Consider the following 20,938-nt stretch of genomic DNA (forward strand, 5'->3'; position numbering starts at 1 on the left):
GCACGCTGGAAGGTGCCCGTCCCTGGTGGGGGGGACATGTGTCGGGGCCTGCTGGCAGGTGCCCGTCAATGGGGGTGGGGTGGGAGGACATGTGTCTGGGCCTGCTGGCAGTTGCCCATCAATGGGGAGGGGGGGACATGAGTCGGGGCCTGCTGGCAGGTGCCCGTCAATGGGGGTGGGGACATGTGTCGGGGCCCGCTGGCAGGTGCCCGTCACTGGACATGTGTTGGGGCTCACAAGTGCATGGTGCCATGTGGGCTGCCTGCGGGGCCTGCCCAGGAGTGATGGGCTGGCTGCGGGGAATGCCCAGGGGTGTAGGGTGGTCTGCTGTGGTGTGGGCTGCCTGTGGGGCATGGGGAGGGGGCGAGGGCACACCCAGGAGGGCCTGCACTGCCAATTGGCGTGTAAAGTACACTCATGTACCCCGGAATCCACGTACCCCGCTTGCGCCAGGCCAATCATGTGTAAAACTCCCTGCACACTCCTCGGAATACGCGTACCCCGCTCGTGCCAGGCCAATCGCATGTAAAACTCCCTGTGCATATTCCGAGGGGTGCACGGGGAGTTTTACACGCGATTGGGTTGTCGTGTGATGGCTGAGTGCCGTTTTTAGTGCAATTTCGTTATTGGGGGGCTGTATGCTGGTCCACTGGCCTTTGCGCCATGTAGGGGATTTGTGCAGATGTTTTTGGCGCACAGGGCGGGGTTGGGGGCGTAACTGGCGCTGCTGTAATGTCGCTGCGCCACGCTGCAGCACGGCTGGTCATGGATGTTTAAATCCATGAATACGCGGTGCGTCAAAATGGGTTTTGGCGCCCGCGGCTGCCGCAAGCTGGCGCACGCTCCCTCTGTGCGCCAGCCGCGTGCGCCACTTCTGCGCTTCATTCCATGAATTACCCTGTGTGAGTACCAACACAGGTTGGGTGGTATTCTTTGTATATTTGTTCTAGATGAAGCGCTTAAGCATAAGTGCTATATAATAAAACATCATTATCGTATCAGTGCTGTACAATTGAGGGCCATTGTATATAAAAGATTGCGGTGCCTTGGCTAAGCTGTGAATGTCATATGGTTTTGTGTTACAGGATGGCCTCATGTAAGCCCCCTTGGCTTGTATTATAGGAATGATGCCGTGGGTAGGTGCCCGGCCAGGTATTGAAACATGATCAGCAGGTGGTGCTACAAGGAGCGATCGAGGTGTATTGGCAGAGTAGTAAGTGATGTCCTGTTCCTCAAATGTCTTGCTCAGCTGCATTTCCGGACTGAGATTCATTGGCAGGGGTGACATACTGAGAGGCGTTGTCGTTTTTGATTGAGATGCTGAAGCAGAGCTCTTTTGCATTCCTCCCAACCTGTTGAGTGACCAGAGCGGGTGATATCCCATTGAAGCCTAATAACGGGTAAAGGACTTGTTGTGAGTGCACTTTTCCACATCGGGGGACCCCTTCCAAAAGCTCTTATGTTGATAGGTATGCAGGAGTGCAACGAAACCTACACTGGGAGGTGGGGAGCCCATATATCCTAACCCCCTTTCCCAGCACCCCTCTCCTACCAACCACCACACCCCACCCTCTACCCTCCAGAGTGAGCTCCTGGCGACGGATTCAGGTAAGAAAAAAAAAGTATGTGTGTGTGCGCGTGCAGGGGTGTTGGATTCTTGTATGTATATATACATGCATGCATGCAAGGGTGTGTATTATGTATGTAATGTGTGTGTGAATGAGTGAGTGTGTATGATGCATGGGTGGCTGGGTTCACATGTAAATGAGCGAGTGAATGTTGTGTGAATATGGGTGTGTTTTTGTTTGTGGTAGGCCAAGAAGCTTATTTTAGCATGTGGGGTGGAGGGAGTAGATGGTGTCAGGAGGAGATCATGCCTGAGTGGTTGTATTTCTTAATTTTTGATGGATATCCGTGATAAAGCAAGCATGATATGTGTTATAATATTACGTGGTTGGACTGGCATTTTGGTGGAACCAGCCTAGCCCTTTCTTACTGTGGCATGACATTTATTTACTTGCCATTCATGTTAAAGCAAGCATGCTATGTGTTCTTACTAGTCTAGACTGTCCTACATTGGATCCAGTTTGAACATGTTTTCTTATTGTGGCATGCCATTTGGCAAAACCAACGTTTGTTCTTACGTGGGGGCACTGGCATATATTTGCAGAGCCAGTTTGGACATGTTTTCCTATAATATAATTACTGGCATTATGTGAAATGCAAATATTCTTACATGGGAATACTGGCACCACCCACGCTCACACGGAATAAAAAAGACATCACTGTTGAGAAACTTCTACCTCTCATCCTCCCATTGTTGAACGCAGCTGCAGAGTCTTGCACTGACCCTACAGCATTAGTAGACACTTATAACCGTGTCATGCTAAAAGCCCTCAACACTATTGCCCCCATCAAATTGCGTAAACAAAAACCGCGGACCCACCTGAACTCCTGGTTCACACCGCAACTACGCGACCTACGCAAAGAAAAAAGAAAAGCCGATGCCTTATGGAAAAGTGTCCCTTCCCTAGCCAACAAAAATAACCTCACGTCAGCCACCCTTGCCTACAAAGAAGCCATCCTAGCGGCCAAAAAGGAAGCTTACAATATAAGAATCACCCAAGCCCGTTCTAACACTAAGGAACTCTTTAAGATACTTAAGGAACTGGAATCCCCTATTGCTCCTCTCGATAAGTGTACTCCGGACACTGAATGGTGCTCAAATATCCAAAAAGCTTTACTAGACAAAATTACCACTCTCCAAACTAAAATCAATGCTAAAAAAAAACACCTTTCAAGCTCAACGAGCGCCGCCATGAATTATAAAATACAAGCTCCTAAACACGATCTCAAACCATTCAGCTTCTCCCCCCTCTCCATCAAGGAAGTAGAAAACATTATAACTAAACTAAAACCATCCAATTGTCAAGGTGATGCATGCCCTGCCGTCATCATTAAGGAAGCCGCTCCCAAGCTCGCCCCATTTATTACCTCCTTCATAAATGCCTCCTTTGAATCAAGAACCGTGCCTAACAACCTCAAAGATGCCTGGGTCATACCATTAATTAAAAAAGCCAATCTGGACCCTAACAACCCTTCAAACTACAGGCCCATCACCACTGTGCCTTACCTGCTTAAAATCCTCGATCGCGCAGCCTATCTCCAAATCCAGGAGTATCTCGAAAGCAATAATCTACTAGGGCTTAGACAATCCGGTTTCCGTCCCAGGCATGGCACTGAGACTGCATTACTAGATCTAAAAACCCAAATCGAGGACTTGAAAGACAAGGGCAAAATGGCACTCCTGCTCCTCCTTGATCTTTCAGCAGCCTTCGACTTGGTCGACCACCAAATCCTCTGTCACCACCTGAAAATTGCCACCCACTTCTCGGACGCAGCTACTTCCTGAATCAGCTCATTCCTTGCCAACAGAACCATGAGGGTTTTCTCTCCACTGGCAGCGGCCGACCCTTCCCACGTCCCTTGTGGAGTCCCACAAGGATCTTGTGTATCGCCCACACTTTACAATGTGTTCACTAAACCACTCTTCGATATCCTTGACTTTCTGGGTGTCTCCTACACTAATTATGCGGATGACACCCAGATACTCATCCCTATCACTGGTGATTTTGTAACCGACTCTAAATCCCTCAACATGGTCTACACCGTCATCCAGGCTTGGATGGCTAATCATGGGCTCTGCCTTAATGACGAAAAAACGGAGTTAATCATCCTGGGCTCCCAATCTAAACTCTCGAAACTCGACGCTAACTACAAATCCTTCACTATAGATGGGATTGACATCAAAATGACCAATGTCACCAAAACCCTAGGAATCTACCTCGACTCCACCCTGTCTCTCACGCGACAAACCAATGCAGTTGTCTCTGCATCTTCCTACACCTGCAAATTGATCACAGCCTGCAGGCCATTCCTGACTCCGGATAATTGCTTGACCCTCGCGAGAACCCTCATCTTATCCAAAATCGACTACTGTAACGCCCTCTACCTTGGGACTAGCCAAAGAAATCTAGACAAACTCCAGGTCACACAAAACAACGCCATAAGGGCAGCACTCAACTTACCTAGACGGAATCACATCTCCAATATTAGACGCAACATCCAGTGGTTACCTATCTCGCACCGCATATCACTCAAATCACTTGTGCTCACACACAAGGCACAGAACAATGCGGCTCCTGCCTACTTAGTATCACGCTTCTCGCAACACACAACCACTAGACCCTTGAGAGCCGCCCAGGTGCACACACTGGATATCCCCAGATTCAAACTACGTTCGGCAGGAGGGTCGAGTTTTCCGGTCCTTGCTGCCAAGCTCTGGAACTCACTTCCCAATGCCCTAAGGAACATTCCGCAATGCCACGCATTCAAAGCCAAAGCTAAACTTTGGTTACGGGAACAAGACAGCTTGTAACTTATAACTGCACACAGCTCGTACCCCTATTCTGTAACCTCCGGGTACTGCTACTTTGTTGTTACTATCTATGTTACTTGCATCTCTAATGGTATACTGTATCACCCTGTCTGTAACCTGAAACGTCCTCTCTGTAACTTGCTACTGCCTACCAAACATGCGCCCGCAAGCCTTTGGGCAAGGAGCGCAATACAAATAAATAAAATACAAAATACAAATAAATATATTAGTATGGAAATGTATTGGCACAACCAGCTTGAAAATATTTTTATAATGCCAAATATTGTGGGAAAAGGCATGAAAATGCACTGGGAAATGCTCACCTGCACTCTTAGTGACTTGCAGCTATTGGATTTTGAGTTACCCTATAAAACTGATTGCAAACTGTCTGGCTTTGAACCCAATTGTTCACAGAAAGCGTGCTGCTTAATGCACAATTTTGAACTATAATTCAAAATATTTTGTGGGGGGAGACCCCACTAACCGAACCCTCTTTCATTGGATTTGGATTGCTTGCTATGATCTGTCACTCTTGCATACATTTGACAAATATTTACTCCCCTCCAATTAAAATATTCACCTGCCGACACTGGCGGCTGGTACATTTGGGTGCGAGGGGCCAGACACTGCCTCCTTTTTTCTATGCTACATGGAAGAGGTAAGCTTCTATTAAAGAACATACATCTTTCACCATGCAGTGTTTGGCCCTCCAGCAGCATGATCATCATGTCCTGCACAGCGTGTGGTGCACCCTGTTCTTTGTTGAGGAGCTTGGGGCAGAGGAGGCCCTCAGCATGTGCCCCAGGGGGGATATATTTTGTGTTACGCGACTGGCCTTGGTGTTTGCATTAACATCAGTAATGTGCATGAGAACTGTACCTATAACTAATGAAATTGATGTTGTGAACTGAAGTAGAGGCATCGGTAGTTCACAGGGGTTTAATAGGTGTTGACATGAGAGACCCTTCTACATTACTCTCCCTCTTACTTGCACGTTGTAATTTGGACCCAATTCATGTTAAAGTTTGCATATGTCCCACAAATCACACGATTTGGCTGGGGTGTGGCTGGGGTACGCGCAGAGTTTTTACCCGATTACACTGGGGTGCAGCCAGGGATCGCGCAGTGTTTTCACACGATTTGGCTGGTGTGCGATCGCGGTACGTGCAGAGTTTTCACGCGATTACTCTCGGGTGCAGCCCGGGAACGCACAGAGTTTTCACGCGATTACGCTGGGGATGGTCGTGGTACGCGCAGAGTTTTCACATGATTTGGCTGGGGTGCGGTCGGGGTACACGCAGAGTTTTTACGCCATTACAATGGGGTGCGGCCGGGGTATGCGCAGAGTTTTCACGCAGTTACGCTGGGGTGCGGCTGAGAAACATGCAGAGTTTTCATGCGATTTGACTAGGGGGGCTGTATGTTAGGCATTTCACTTGCTTTTTACTGCACGTGGGGGCGTGTTGGCGGTGTTACTGGCGCAGCTTGCTGTTCCTTGCACCATGGCTACTGATGCCTTGTATTGAAATCCATGAATATGCATGCCGCTCAATCATTTCTCCTCGCCACGGCTGGCGCACGCTCCTTCTCGGCGCTTGCGCTTTATCTGCGCCAGATTCTATGAATCGGGCCCATAGTGTGACTTTAGAGGTCAGTGTATGTTCGGCAGAGTGGGGCACGGTGGTTAACAAGAATACAGTACCACACGCCGTTACTAGGTGGCATGTGCAGCCACTGGTCAGGAATCAAGTGAAGAACGGGCCGCCTGTAGTCGCTAAAACAAGAAACTAATTTGTGATCTTTTGAATGCTGGCCTGTGCGCTGCCTACACCTTTGGGATTACAATGTTCACCATGATCATGTTTGTGGAATAAAACTGTTCTAACTACTGAAGTTAGATGCCAAGTTAGGCAAGCACCGAGTGTGGCGGAGTGCAGTACCAGAGGTAAGTAACAGACGGGTCTGTAGCATAGGCAGCACCAGGGTGCAATTAAAAAATAAACAACTAGAGGTCCCTGCAGTGTGCCATCGCCACAGGTGGGGCCTGGAACTAGCATTATTTCTAAATACATAAGATCTGTGGTAAGTGTGTGACGGGTTTGCGGTTTCTGTTCTGGTGGAGAAAACAGAGTGGCATGGCTGTTTAAGGCTCGAGAAAGGGGGAGCAGTAGCAGTGACTGACAACTTAAACAGAAGCAGAGTCTTTGCCTTTATGCTCACCCCCTCCTCATCAGAACATATGAGGACCCAGGACCCTTTTCGACATATGCAGAGTTCTTTAACTTTAAATTTTAAGCACGTTAAACCCTTGTCGTTTTTGTTGAGTCCCACATAATGCTGGACAATTTGAAGGCAATGTTTTTCTGGAGTGACTACGTCGTACTGGAACTTGTTCGAAAATAAATTGTATGCGTGTGTGCGCGAGAGACGGGCTTCTGAAACCTTTGTGTCTCCAAATGCTTGGAACTACAACTCCCATCAAACCTACTTATTAAAACAGTTCATGACGAGGGATCATGAGATTCGGTGTACAAAGTGTTAGGCAGAATTATATGCAGTACCCTTTGGGAACACCACACACAATTAACACTACAAGTGACAGTACAAATTCACCTTTCGTACAAGCCCGTACTACACAGTAAAGTGGTAGCAATAGCTGAGCAGCCAGACTTATCTCAAGAGTAAGTGAGCAGTATCAAATAGTTACACAAAGGACAGCAATTACTACGATTCAGGCAAACACTGACTCAAGGTTTCTGAGTAAAAGAATATACATTTATTTACACGTCAGTTGTATAACATTTCACTGAAGTAAAGTAGTCTAAAAATCACACTCTTAATACACCACACAACTCCCAATAAGTTCCAGACGAGTTAAGCTCACAAAATGAAGTGGGAGCAAAATGGCACTCCAGCAATTTAAAAGGGAGGGAAAGACAAAGTTAGGTAGAAATTGAACCACACCAACAGGTAAGTACTCAGGGCAATTGAGCAAGAGGAACTGCAATGATAGGATCAGGTAAAAAAGTCTTAAGGCCAAAGTCAATGGACAAAAGATTTCAAACACTTTCACCGCGGCTGAACGAAACGAACAATCGGATTTGCACAGTACCTTAAAACGGAGAGGGAGCTGTAGCTGAGGCGGACGTTCCTGGTAGTTCCTGCAGGCTCACGGTTCCTGAAGCAACTGTCGGACTGACACGAAGTAGGAAGACTGGAGGATCCTGCACTACCCAGGGAAGAAACCAGCAGCAGAGCAAAGCAATGAATAAACAGTGTGCTCCTTAAAACCCAAGCAGGGTCCGACCTTCCTGGCTATCCGGCCCACTGTAGCTCTGCACTGCGAATTCGACCAGAGAGGGGTCCTGGCTTGAAGTTTGGGCAAACTGGGTGGTCCCACCAGCTCAAGGGAGGAAGATTCCTGGAGGATCCTCTCTTGTCGTTGGAGTTGAAGATTTAGACCTGCAGCAGGGCTTCACTGGGCGGTTCAGTCGTGGTAGGGGTCCTCTTCTGTCAACTCCTCGTCGGTTATTTCGTTCCAGTGGCGACTCTGCTCTTCCAGTCCCAGAGACCTGCTTTTTATGCAGTTTTCCCCCATTCACCCAGCCTGGCTGTCAATCACACAGCAGGGTGGCTGTCCTGGCAAGGACAGTCCCCCAGCCAATCAAACAAGGAGTGCGACTTGAGTTACCAAGGGAACCCATGGTAGGGGTCCTAAAACCCCTCTCTCACATCCTGCCCACCCAGACTTTCAGGCGCCTAAAGGAGGCGCGAAAAGACGGCGAACAAATGAACCAAACCTGGTTTGGCGCGCAGAGTAAAACACGAGAAAGACTAACAAAAAGAAATGGCGAATAAACCCAGCTGGAACGAAAATAGAATATATTTGGTCAAGCGGATTTATGTTTGAGGCTAATATAATAGCCTAAAACATTACCATGGTTATTTAAGATAACCACAGTATGAAAAATAGGGTAGTTACCACTGCCACCAGCCAAGTCTTGATGAAAAGGGAGCGAAACAGTGCTCCAAGAGGAACAGACAAAAAGGGATAAGAGTTAACCCTTTCCAGTACTCCATGTAAGATGGGGTGTACTGGATCTGTGGTTTAAAGTGACTAAATAAATGGAGTCAGTGGGAAGTCTCAAAGACAACCCTCTGTCACTGCACTGAAGGTGCTGTCTAACACACATTAAAAATATGAAGCCATGGAGTAGGTGAGGTTCCATTGCCCAAGATCACACGAAAAGTAGAAACACACACAGCAAAACACATGTAAGAGTGGGAAAAAGACTCACACTCTTACCAGGTGAAAGAAAAGAAATCCTAGAAATCCAGCAAAGCTGCTCAGGGACTCAGTAGGTAACGGAAATTAGCCATTCTGAAGAATTCTCCCTAACACCAAGCATCTGGAAAGCCATAGGTTTCAGGGTTGAGCCGTGGCTGGATAGAACAGGACACAGACTTTAAACCAATGTCTTCACTGTTAACAAAGGCCCTGCAGTTAATAAAGCATTTCGTTGTTAGCACCTGCATTCATATGCATACATGTTTAGTCAATTGAAATCGTGATGTGGGGTTAGTACTTTCGTGCCAGGGGAGCAATTGAAAGCGTAGGGGTACAGGAGGTCGCTCATTCTCACAGCAGTCCTTAACTGGGTGGTTTTAGACTTAAAGGAGAGAGTTAACTGCTTGTAACATTGAAGGTTCACTAGAATAGCCTCATTAGAATGTATAAAGAAGTTAGATGCCCTCCCACATAAACAAGTTTCCGTCTCCCCTACTGTCTCTGAAGTTAGAGCCTCTCCCAACGTTTGAAGGGTTAGCGCCCCCCGCCCCCGTAAATTTGTTTTCATTGCGTCCCTGTTTCAGGCTTTCATGAAGCAGTGTAGCAGGCCACGACTGATGTGCATTTGCAGATTGAATGAGGCTGGCAAAAAGGGGGTACATTAAGGGGCCGATTCATGGAAAAGTGCGCAGAGATCCCGCCAAGCCAGCGCGCCGTGAACGACTCTGCGCGATCTTGCATGCAGAAGTTTTTCTGTGCGCTCAGAGTATTAATGGAATTGTTTGCGCAAAGTAACCGCATAAGCAAGACGCAGGCGGAACGCCCCCATGCAAAGCATAAACAGCCACCTTTGTGTGCTTCCCGGGCATGGAAACATGCACCCAGAAAACAGTGCGTTGGGTCCCCCGCAAGAAGGCCTGCATCTCGGGGACCCTGCACAGGGTCCCCCGTAACTGTTACCAGCACCCCGACGCCATGCATACGATTGATCGTAACTTGGGTATACTCAGAAAATATGCGTGCTAAACCTCGTAAACCATTCCTGCACCGCACTACAATGCGTGCGTGCACTGCTAAATTAGTTCGGAACCCCAGCTGCGTACATGCACCCCTAGATCCAACACTCAATCTTACCTCTGTGCAGTGATTCCCATGCACAAGTGTCTGCACGCTTGCCTTCAGGTGGCGGATCGAATGAGGGATTTGTGTGGCCATTTCTCTTCCGAGAGGTTGCGCTGTTGGCTCCATGAATTCGTATCGTTCGCAATAGTGGGCGTGCTATGGACTGCCTGTGCGCCGCCCCCCGTAATGCCCACATTTTCCCTTGTTCTTCCTCATTTTACAAATTCTGCTCCCTTACCTGCCCTCTGGGCAAGCCACGCCCACGCTTTGCTTGGTATCTCGCTCAAGGCACTCAGCCGCTCGCAGAGACGTGCCAAGCCTGCGTGAAGTCCCAGCAAAGTACAAAAAAGTGCAGCGCAGTCGATGTCATAAATCAATCGGGATTTCGCACACAGTTTGGCGAGCACATTCCTCATTTACAGCGTAAATAATTCCAGGAATCGGGCCCCAACTCTCAATTCTGCATGTCAGACTTGAGGTGCTTTCTAGGGCTTTTATATAATGTTGGTTTCGTTACGAGAAATATGGTTATTCTTCAGGTCAGAATTGGCAGATCTAGTGTATCAGTACTGGACTACTGAGGAAAGTTGCATGTAATAGATTGCGGTGCATTGGCCACGTTGTGAATGTGATAGGGTTTGTTTTACAGGACGAGCTAAAGTAAGCCAAACTTGACTTGTATCATCTGAATTATGCGTGGGTAGGGGGCACGTACTGAAACATCAGATGGGTCTATGTGAAGCGATCTGGGTGTATTGGCGGTGAAGTAAGTGATATATTTCCTGTGATATATATCCTGTGTGGCTGCAGTTCAGGATTGAGATGCATGGAGAGGAGAGAAATATTGAGAGGTGTTATTGTTTCTGAGTCAGATGCTGAAGCAGAGCAGTTTATGCAAATCTTAGGTATACCAGCAGGTCTTCTGATTTCCCTTTCCCATTTTCCCCTTCGATTTGGTCCAAATTGCCATAGATGACCTTTAGCGGACCAGCCCCCTAGTGAAGTTGCTCCAGCCCCCTCCTCAAGGCGGTATGAATGAGCTAAGTTAGCCCCTCATGCCCTTTGGGTCCCTTCGCAAAGATGATGTCACTCCTGGTCACTACCACAAGCACGCATGGGGCTGATGACTATTGTAGGATGACATGTCCTCATGATTGTTGATTTGTCACAGTCGGCATTACAGGTTGACGCAGCAGGCTAGGGTCAGCAAACACAAATGACAGGAAGGCAGCTGACAGCAAGTCCCCAGGGCAGTAGGGGAGCACTCCATGACCGGCTAAGAAACGGCTACTCAACCCTAATGCGCAGTTGGGAAATACTGAGCAGTGGAGGGGTTGCTCAACACTCATTAGCAATTACAGGTGTCATTCCTGGATAACAAAATTCAAAAGCCTGCAAATGACCTACAACTTGTGTGGTCTTCTTTTATGGTAAGAATGGGAAAAGGAAGGGGACACCAGCCTGTTTCTACCTCCACTAAGGAGACGGTGCACCAAACTGAAGTTCTCATGAACAAAATCCAGCATGCAAGAAAGGTTTAGCAAGACCCCGGACTCTTCAACAACCACTACAAGTGTAGCCCCAGCATCGCTCCAGGCGCTGCAGCACAAACCTTGCAGCCGGCCACAGACAGCACATAGACGACGGGACTTTGATAAAGTAAAACCAGCTCCTTCCACTATCAGCAGATACTCTACCTTCTCCCTGCCCACCCGAGGCACCACACAGGAAATTATGCTGGAATGTTCACACTTCTGTAAATATATTCAGAAGGGATCCATTGCTCTGCCACTCAGAGTTTCACCTTAATCTGCATGAATGTTTCTGCCACAGCTGTGTGATGGCAGTTTGTTTTACACACCACACTTTTCTTTAGATACATTACTTCAGAGAATTGTTAAACCCAGGTGGGCAGAATAGCGTTTATAATCCGATTTTTTGCATTACCTCTTACTGCTTTTTTGGTGCATTTATTAACTTTGCCATGCAAAGTTTAAGAGGACAAGGCAATGGAATTGGGAGTGATCCAGGTGAGTGATATAAAGGGTGCATGTACACACTAACGGCCCGATTCATGGAAATGGGCGCATAGATCCTGCAAAGCCTGCATGCTGAGAAGGACTCTGCGCAGTCTGTCGCACATAAGAAAATCTGCGTGCCATGTGCATTCATGGAATTGCCCACGCAAAGTAACTCTATGAGCATGTCGCGGCCAGAACGCCCACGACGCGCCCACACGCAGAGCCATTCCAGCCATGCAAACAGACCTTTGCACACTCCTCATGTGCGAAGCAATGCACCCCGGAAAACTGCCTATGAACATCCCCAGCCAGGCAGGCCAGCACACCAGCAGGGTTGCATGGGGTCCCCCTAACTATTCCCAGCGCCCCCTCAAAATGCATACCACGTATGACCAAAATTGTCATTTTCAGGTGTACATGCGTGCAAACCCTCGTAAACATTTCCTGCACCCTGCTACACTGCTTACAATGACTGCCAAGTGAGATCGGAACCCCAACTGCATGCACGCACCTCTAAATCCGATGCTCAATCTTACCTCTGCACAGAGATGCCTATGTGCAAGTGTCTGCACGCCTGCATTCAGGTGGCGGATAGATCGAGTGCATTGTGTCGCCATTTCCTTGTCGAGAGGTTGTGCAGACCGATCCACGAATGTGCTCCATAATGCGCATTTGTGGGCGTGCGATAGACTGCCTGCGGGCTGTCCCTCATAATACCCACATTTTCCTATGTTCTTCCCCATTTTGCGCGTTCTGCCCCCTACTCTGGGCTATGCGTGGGCCACGCCACGTACTGAGAAGTACAAAAAAGTCCTGCGCAGACGATTCCATGAATCAACAAACTGAGTTTCGCAGTTTGGCGTGCAATGTCCCGATTTACTGTGCAAATAATTCCATGAATCAGGCCCCAACACTCTGGAATGATCCAGTGGTGATCTGTCCTCAACAGCTCCGTTAGGCAGACTCTGGCAGTTGTTTACATCTGACAAGACTTTCCTTTTTTTCTGGAAAGGTTAAACTCACCATTTTAAGTATCCCCCTTTCCTTTGTGGTTCCATACTTGTGACAGATTAAAATACTGACAAAGCACACATCTCCTCTGTTGTTGTGTTTTCCTCATAACCACTTTATGCTTTACACATGCACATGCTACAGCCATCTGATGTATACACAGAATAAAAGCACAGCATCACACAGATGCCACTGCCATTTGGTGTGGATGCTTCCTTAACAGAGATAGGTGATCCAAGTGGCACTAGGTCTCGCCAGGGCCTAGTGGTTGGCTGAAGCTCAACCTGACTTTCAAGCTACTACTTGGAGAAAACAAGTTTTGATCCTGGTCTGCTTACCCACTTCCAGAATTGCACACTACAGGCACAAAACTCAACTGCCCACATTCTAATACTATTCTAATAGCTAATGAGGTAGGCACCATCCTCTGGAATATGAAGGACACTGTTTTATCCAACTGCATTCGGAAGGACAAAGGGCCTCATTAGGACCATGGAGGTAGCCATGCCAATTTTTGCAGCATTGCTATCCCCATACCGGGTACCGGGTCCGGGTTCCTTGAATGGGGAAATACCGGGCCATTCCGACCTTCGAGGGCCCGGTATTTCCCCATTCAAGGAACCCAGACCTGGTACATCCCCATTGCCATTTGAGCCCCCATAGGGCTCAATGGGAATGGGGAGAATTCTAACAACGGGCCTGTTAATGACGGGCCAGTTTTTAGCATCCTGGGCTGCTTGCGGGACCCGCTAAGGACGCCTGGTTTTACCAGGCGTCCTTAGCGGGTCCCGCGAGCAGACCTCGTAATGAGGCAGTAGGGGGTTAACGGCGCTGGCCGCTATACCAGCGCCATTAACCCCCTACCGCCTGGGTCGTAATGAGGCCCAAAGAGTCAACCGCACTGCGTGAACCTGTACATCAAGCTAACCCCATGCCCCATTGCTCGTGTTTTACACACTTTTGCCAAGTCCCCCCTCCCTATTTTTTGCCACTTTTGTTTCCAAATAAATGCAGATGGTAAGTGTGGGTAAGGTATATATAGAGTGGGAGGGTAGGGTAGAAGGGCGGTTTGTGGGCCTCTTCCCCCGCATTTTGCACTAGCGAATAATTTTCACTGTGTAGGTGTGCATTGTTTACATTTTTTTAGATAATGTTTTCACTTCCTCACTTCAACTTGGTCGCTAGCAAACTCATCTCTGGATCACAATTCTCTGCTTGTGCCCGATTCATGCAATTATTTGCACGGAAAATAGGTAACTTGCGTGCCAAACTACGTGTGAAAGACCATTTGTCGATTCATGGAATCGAATGTGCAGGACTTCTCCAGGACTTAAATGGAGTTCGTGCAGACTTGGCACGTCTCTGCGAGCCATGTAGCGCCTTGCGCGAGACACCACGCAGAGCATGGGCGTGGCTTGCACAAAGAGCTGGGAAGAGGAGCAGAACTCAGAAAATGGAGAAGAACATGCAAAAAAGTGGGCGTTATGAGGGATGGCCCACCGGCAGTAGCACACGCGCCCACAATTGCGGCAAATGACACGTATTCATGAAACCACTCATGCAGCCTCTCGGCAGAGAAATGGCCACGTGAATCCCTCGATCTCTACGCCACCCGAAGGCAGGCATAAAGACACTTGTGCACAGGAAGGTGGGTTTGCATGTCAGATTTAGGGGTGTGTGTACACAACCGGGGTTCAGAACTAATTTAGGGGTGCTCATATGCAGTGTAGCAGGGTGTAGGGACGGTTTATGAGGTTTCGCACACAGATTTTCTGAGTTTAGACCGAATTCCAATTGTTCATAGACATGTTGTCGAGGTAGCGGCAATAGTTATGGGGCACCCTGCACAGAGTCCCCGAGATGCAGGCCTGCTTGCGGGGAACCGCACACATTGTTTGAAGGGTGCATGTATTCGCACCCAGGCAAGGATGTAAAGATCGCCTTTCTGGCTGTTCATGCTTTGCGTGTGAAAGTGTCTGGGGTGTTCAGGCTGCGACTTGCGAATACGGTTACTTTGCGCAGTAAATTCCATGAATAAGCGAGTCATGCATTTTTTATTCTACATGCAGGCTCGCACAGTGTCCTTCTCGGCGTGCAGCCCTTGTGGTATTTCTGCGCACATTTCCATGAATTGGCCCTGTGTTTCAGATAATTGCCCAACGTGTTGACGCCATCCATGGCTCATTTCTTTTTTTTTGGTCTCCCTCTTTTGTTTTAGGGTCAACTACACAGGGCACCTGTCAATGGCTACCAGTGTCCGACTGGGGCTGTCGGCCTGACTTGGAGGACCTGGGGCCAGTTTTATAAAAAACAAGCCACCTTGGGCCGGTTTTTTGAGGATTACAATATTTTTGTAACTTACATTACTTTAAGTAACGTGAGTTACTTTGCTGCTAGCTGCCTGGGTCCCGCTCAGCAGCTAGCTCGCATCACAGCGGATGCATTCATCAAAGAAAGGTAACACATAAGTGTTACCTTTCTTTGATGAATACATCACAATAGAGTAGGCCGTGCTTGGCTCGTTTCAGTCAAGAGCAGGAGCCGAGGAGGCCACCGAGGCAGCTGGGCCGGCCTGCTCCTATTTGTGAATTGTCACACATTGCATTTGCAAGTTGCTTTCAACTTTACAGTAGTAACAGTGTCTTTTAAAGCTTTCATTGGCTGTTTGCCTGCCAACCAATGAAATTCCTTATAGTTGGTTAGGTCATGAGTGTGGGATGGGTGATGGGCACACATGCAGGCAGACAGCGGCACCACCTTCTCACTTCACCCTCTCCTCCGTGATAGTAACAGAGCCTGCTGAGCCAGCCTACCACTTCCAGTGCCACGTGAAGTGGTGCATGGCCTAGTTGCTTGCTTGAGACCGGTTGCCACCTACCTTGAGTTGTTTGGCTTGTGTGCCCCTGGCCCACCGGCACCCCGACCCGAATCCGACAGGTGCAGTGCCCCTCCAGCCTGTCCTCCGGTCGCCACTTCCACTCTTACCGCTGACAGCGGGTAAGTACAGTATGTCGTGTGTGTGGTCACGGTGTGGCACATAATGGGAGGTGGACGATCTCCTCGCCTCGGCCTCTTCCCCATCATGCAATGCAATGCTTCTTGCAAGGACTCAGATGGCATGGTATGGTACGTGCACAAGTCGAGTGATGCTCCATTCTGGGAAGGGAGTGGGTGGTGTGCTGTGTGCTGTGCAGCATGACGAGGGAGGTAGTGGGTATATGTGTACACACGTGCCATGAAGCCCCTCGCCCTGCATGTACAAACATCAATGTTCATCTCCAATAAAATATGGACTCTGCCTCCATGCATGCTTCCCCTAATGCTGACAAAATGAGGGCCACTTCTCGGTCGGCATGTGGATGCACTTGTGCTGGCTTAACAGGAATGTTCACCCAGATGCTACACAGCCCCAACTCACATCAATCTAATTTGCTTGCTCAGCAGAGACAGTGTGCAACCCTCACACTGCTGTATGCACAATCATTGTCTTGACCAGGGTTTGGGTCAGTGTCTGTGTTAGCCTGCATCCTAAGTCCACGAAATGGATCTTGCAACTATTTACGTTGCCATATTCAGCTTTTGGTGAACCTGGTAGTGTGATTCATGGTATTTAACTCAGCAAGCATGCAGATGGTGCCCTGCACTTACACTTCTTCAGCAAAAATAGTATATTTTGTTAAGAACACGAGTCCTGCATTATTGTCACATGCACATTGTTGAATCATCATGCTGCTTACTAATCATTTTGTACAGATGCTACTGTTGTGCATTTTAGTGCAGGATTGTGCTGATGTCGCCAAGCAAGGGGCCCATTGGGTCCATGGGATATTTCAGGGGTCTGCTTATGGTTCCTTGTTTAACAAGCCAAGTTTTTTGGTGGCGAGGCCAGTGATGTAAAACCTATGTGTGTTGCTTTTGGTACTAATCAATACACAGGCACAGTCCCAGGGTTATCTAAACTGGCAATGTGTACTTGGTTGAGTGCAAGCTGCCAATATCTTAGAGGGTTGGATGACATTTCAGAGGCCTTGATTTGGCTGGGAATTTTCTGGCATTTGTTGGCCGTTCATTGTGTTGAGGTGGGACCAAGTCTGATTTATATGTGGTCTTTCCCCTTTTGTAATGGCTTGGCAGCCAAAGAACGATGTTCTGGAGGGTTGCCCAGAGAAATATCAGAGGTTAAGATTAATTCGAAACCTTCCAACCATCACGTCTTGTGTTTTGCCATTCATTGTGGGACTGCTGTTCTTACATGAGGCAGCAGGTGCACTTTCAGTCCCTCCCTCGCTCCGCATTCCTGACAGTGGCAGAGGAAATCTGGTGCTTTGTGATTAAGCTGTGCTTGTATGAAACACTGGTGGAATGATGAGCAATGTGGGATGTTTGTGGGGGAAAGCCATATGCAGGTGGGGGATCACAGCAATAAGAAGCTGCATGATAACAAGTTGCCACTGGTGTGCAGGTGTCAGAGAGCTGTAAGCTTCAGGAAATAGGCCGGCTACCAGGCGTGAAATGAAGGTACCATTGTGTTAAGGGCTACGTCCTCGATCACATTTATAAATGATGAGCATGACCGAGTGGGGAGACAGTTCATGGCGGACGATACATGGACAGATTGTGCTAAGTCAGTTTAAGGTCTTGCAAAACATAACAGAAAACTTACTAAAATGCACACCTGCAAAGGCAAAGGCAGACCTAGTGTATGTCCAGAGAGGAATGCGTTTGTGATTGCTATACTTCTGGGGGTTAGGGCGGTTTTATTAGTACATAGACTGAATGTGGCAATGTGTGCATTCCTTAGGGATGGCAGTTCAGCAAGTAATGCTCCATTTGAGAGTGTTAGATGCCAGTATTGGTATTAGGAATGGCTGTGCCAGCAGGTGGTCTACTGCTTACATGTGGTTGTGCTTGCACTAGTGCACTGAGAAGGGCAGGCAGTGTGAGTGGTGGGTGTGTTGACCAGAGCTGGCAGTGCTTAAAGCGAATATATATTATGTGCTTGGTAGTGCAAGCTGTGTGTACACTGTTCGCTATTCCATTTGGAGTACATATACAGCTCCAGTATGCGGCCATTAAAATGTGCACATTGAAGCAGTATTTACAGAGGATATAGACTGCTTGGCTCTGCAGTCTTGTTAATAATCATGCTGCCCATGGCTGGCAGTGCCAACAGACAATACATTTCCCAAGCTGGGGTGGTTTTGACAGTATAATATTCAGTGTTATCGGGTGCCAGGGTGCTTTGCATCGCAGCACCACAGTACAGACTGCATGGCACGTTGATATTGCACTGGTGACATGACACCTCATAGGCCTGCAGGGATTACGAATGGTTCTGCTAATGTGCCACTGATAAAAGTTTGCAACCTGGGCACCTTAACCACCTGCAGAGCCACAGACGCTATGTGTGTGTCTTCCCAGCTGTGACTTGGGAAACTGCCAGTGCTTGAATGTCCGGCCTGAGCCGATTCTATAACTGGCTTGGGAGGAAGAGAGAGCCCCTAGGATGCATTTCTTCTTCAGCCTTTGAAGTAAAGATCCACTGTAGAAATTAAAAGGACTAGTGGTACGCCTAGCAATGATTTATATTACACTTCCCTCTCTGGTTGTGGGCATTCAGCACGGCATGCTGATTGCCGTGCCTCTGGTAGATTTCCTACCATTTGCTAGATGCCAGTTACCACTGGGGAATATATAATGTATCTGCCCGGCTACTAGTGCTGCTAGTGCATAGCTTTTATGGCCCTGGATGCTCTACTACTTTTTTTGTGACAGACTATCTATGGTGTTAGCCCCTAGCTATTGGGTGATGCTTTGGTGCTCATCATATCTTTGGTACAAGCACTGCACTGTATTTATATGATATATACTGTGTTTATTGGGTTGGCGTCATCTTTACTTTGTTTGTTTTTGCAGACAGGTCGCTTTTCAAGTATCCACTCCAGCCAGGCTTTAGCAGAGCTACCAACAGCCAGCCAGGCAAGCCCATCACTGTGGGTAAGTAACCACTAGTGATTTTATATCTTCAATGCAGTGTAATGTAATGTGGTCCTGTATAGCACACTTCAGCCACTTTGGCAGCCTTTATTATGCACACCTTTTGTCACACCCCCAGGAGCCCGGCCACCCTAGACTCCAGACTAGTCTATAAGCAGCAGTAACCAGGCAGAACTCCTATCCTATACCTCCACACTCACATTAGAGTTACAGAATGAATCGCTCTCCTCTTTCAATCTGGCCAAGTTTTGTTATTGTGAATTTGCATCCAGGCTTAATGTGTGCCAGGGCAAAGGAAAACATGGGTTACACCTGCAGAGCACACACTGGGGTGGAGGTTAGAATGATTACACAAATGTGTGAATTTTTGTGCATGCAGCAGGAATTCCCTTGCTATATATCTATGTATTGCTGCATGCCCCTTTGTGTTTTTCATAATTTAATAAAAATGCAGCTTTCCTTTTTGGCTACCTTTTTTCCTGAGATGTCAGACCATAATACAGTGTCCAGGCCACTGCTGGCCAGGAGAAACAACATGCATGCATCCAGTTCATTTTACCATGCCACAGGGCTGGATTACTGTAAGACTGCATTTTATAGACCCAGCCGGATTCTGTTTTCTTTTTTGGGGAGGAAGGGGGGGTTATGATGAGGCTGCGAACAGTCAAATCTGAAAATGCTGACATTGATCTATTGGAAAGCATGTGTTTCTCCTTAATGAAATGCTAGTTTGGATTTTGGCAGGGAGGTTGCCTAGACCTAATGTGATAAAGGCAGGATATTTTTCAGAAGAGAAATGGATAAAAAAAAGAAAGGGAGGAGCAGAAAAACTACGAGAAAAGAAGAAAAAGCAGATTGAAGAGTAAGTCTGGCAAAACAAACTAATTGAAAATCTGTTTACAGCGAACTCCGGAACGTTGGTCAAAGAGGCAGCAGCTTGAACCTGCAGCTTCTGTGCCTCCCCTGAAAGGATTTACCAGGGATTATGAACACCAAGAAAAAAATAGATGTTGCTGAGAACCCATTACCTAAGAAGCCCAAACAAGGTGCTGACATGACTGATGTTCCTGCTACACAAGATATTTACGCTCTCCTGCTGAAGGTAGCACAGGATGTTGGAGAGGGTAAAATCTCACTATCTGATCTCACTCACAGAGTAACTGAACTGGACACCCGGGTTACCAAACTGGAAATCAACTCCAACTCCTTGCCAGTGGAGATCTCGGGGAGCTTCAGGCCTTATAATGACTTTAAAACTGATATTTTGAAGACTAAAGAGAAATCCCTAGAACTGGAATTGAAACTCTGGGGGAAAAACCCGAGTATAGTTGGTGTGGAGGAATTCAATGAAGAAAAGGGTCATATGCCCTCCTTTGTGAAGACAATTGTGATAGACTGCCTTGGCCCAAACTCGCTATCCTTGTGTGATGTGGACATTGCATACAGAGTTGGGAAATAATTTTCATCTTCCTCAAAACCAAGACAGATCCTGCTGGCCCTTAATACTGTAAGAGTAAAGGAGAGCTTATTGAAATCTGCAAGGATCAAAAACGACATGTCTTTCAATGGCAAACCCATTTTTAGCTTCCCTGATGACCCCAAGGAAGTTCTGGAAAAAAGAAAGGCCTTTAATGGAGTAAAAGCTCTGGCAAGGGAGAAGTGCATAAAATCATATCAAAACAGGGCTGCAGTTTTTAAGATGTTTCTGCCAGAGGGCGAGAAAGCGACCATGGATGCCTCCTTTTGTTGAAACAAGGGAATTCCAGACCTGCTTCATGGTCAGATACCATAGAACAGTAAGACTTTGAATTGTTTGGGTTGGTGTGCCCTCTGCAAGCATCCGGCTGCCCATTGCCTCTGCTACAGACTATGTACATGTATTCTCCATTTGCATATAAATATCTATATAATGTACGAGTGGCGCTCCGATGAGTTTCCATGATAAGGATGGCGTTTGGATTACCTCTTTTATTAACTAGACTTTCTTGAGCGTGCTGATAAACATTATTGTGTGATCAGTACCTTTAACCTCCTTCTGTTACAGTTAGAGCTGATCGCTTT

General features: G+C 47.6%; 1 long non-coding RNA gene across 1 annotated transcript in view; it reads left to right on the forward strand.

Moving 5' to 3' along the window:
- Window positions 1-20,938, forward strand: part of LOC138532962 (uncharacterized) — a 157,105-nt gene that overhangs the window by 71,406 nt on the left and 64,761 nt on the right. Inside the window, exon 5 of the long non-coding RNA XR_011284868.1 lies at window positions 18,797-18,877. This is a non-coding gene — a long non-coding RNA (uncharacterized lncRNA). The remainder of the gene's footprint in view (window positions 1-18,796; window positions 18,878-20,938) is intronic.

The sequence above is a fragment of the Ambystoma mexicanum genome, chromosome 1q (genome assembly GCF_040938575.1).
Source record: "Ambystoma mexicanum isolate Mex_15411 chromosome 1q, UKY_AmexF1_1, whole genome shotgun sequence".
NCBI classification, from domain to species: Eukaryota; Metazoa; Chordata; class Amphibia; order Caudata; family Ambystomatidae; genus Ambystoma; species Ambystoma mexicanum.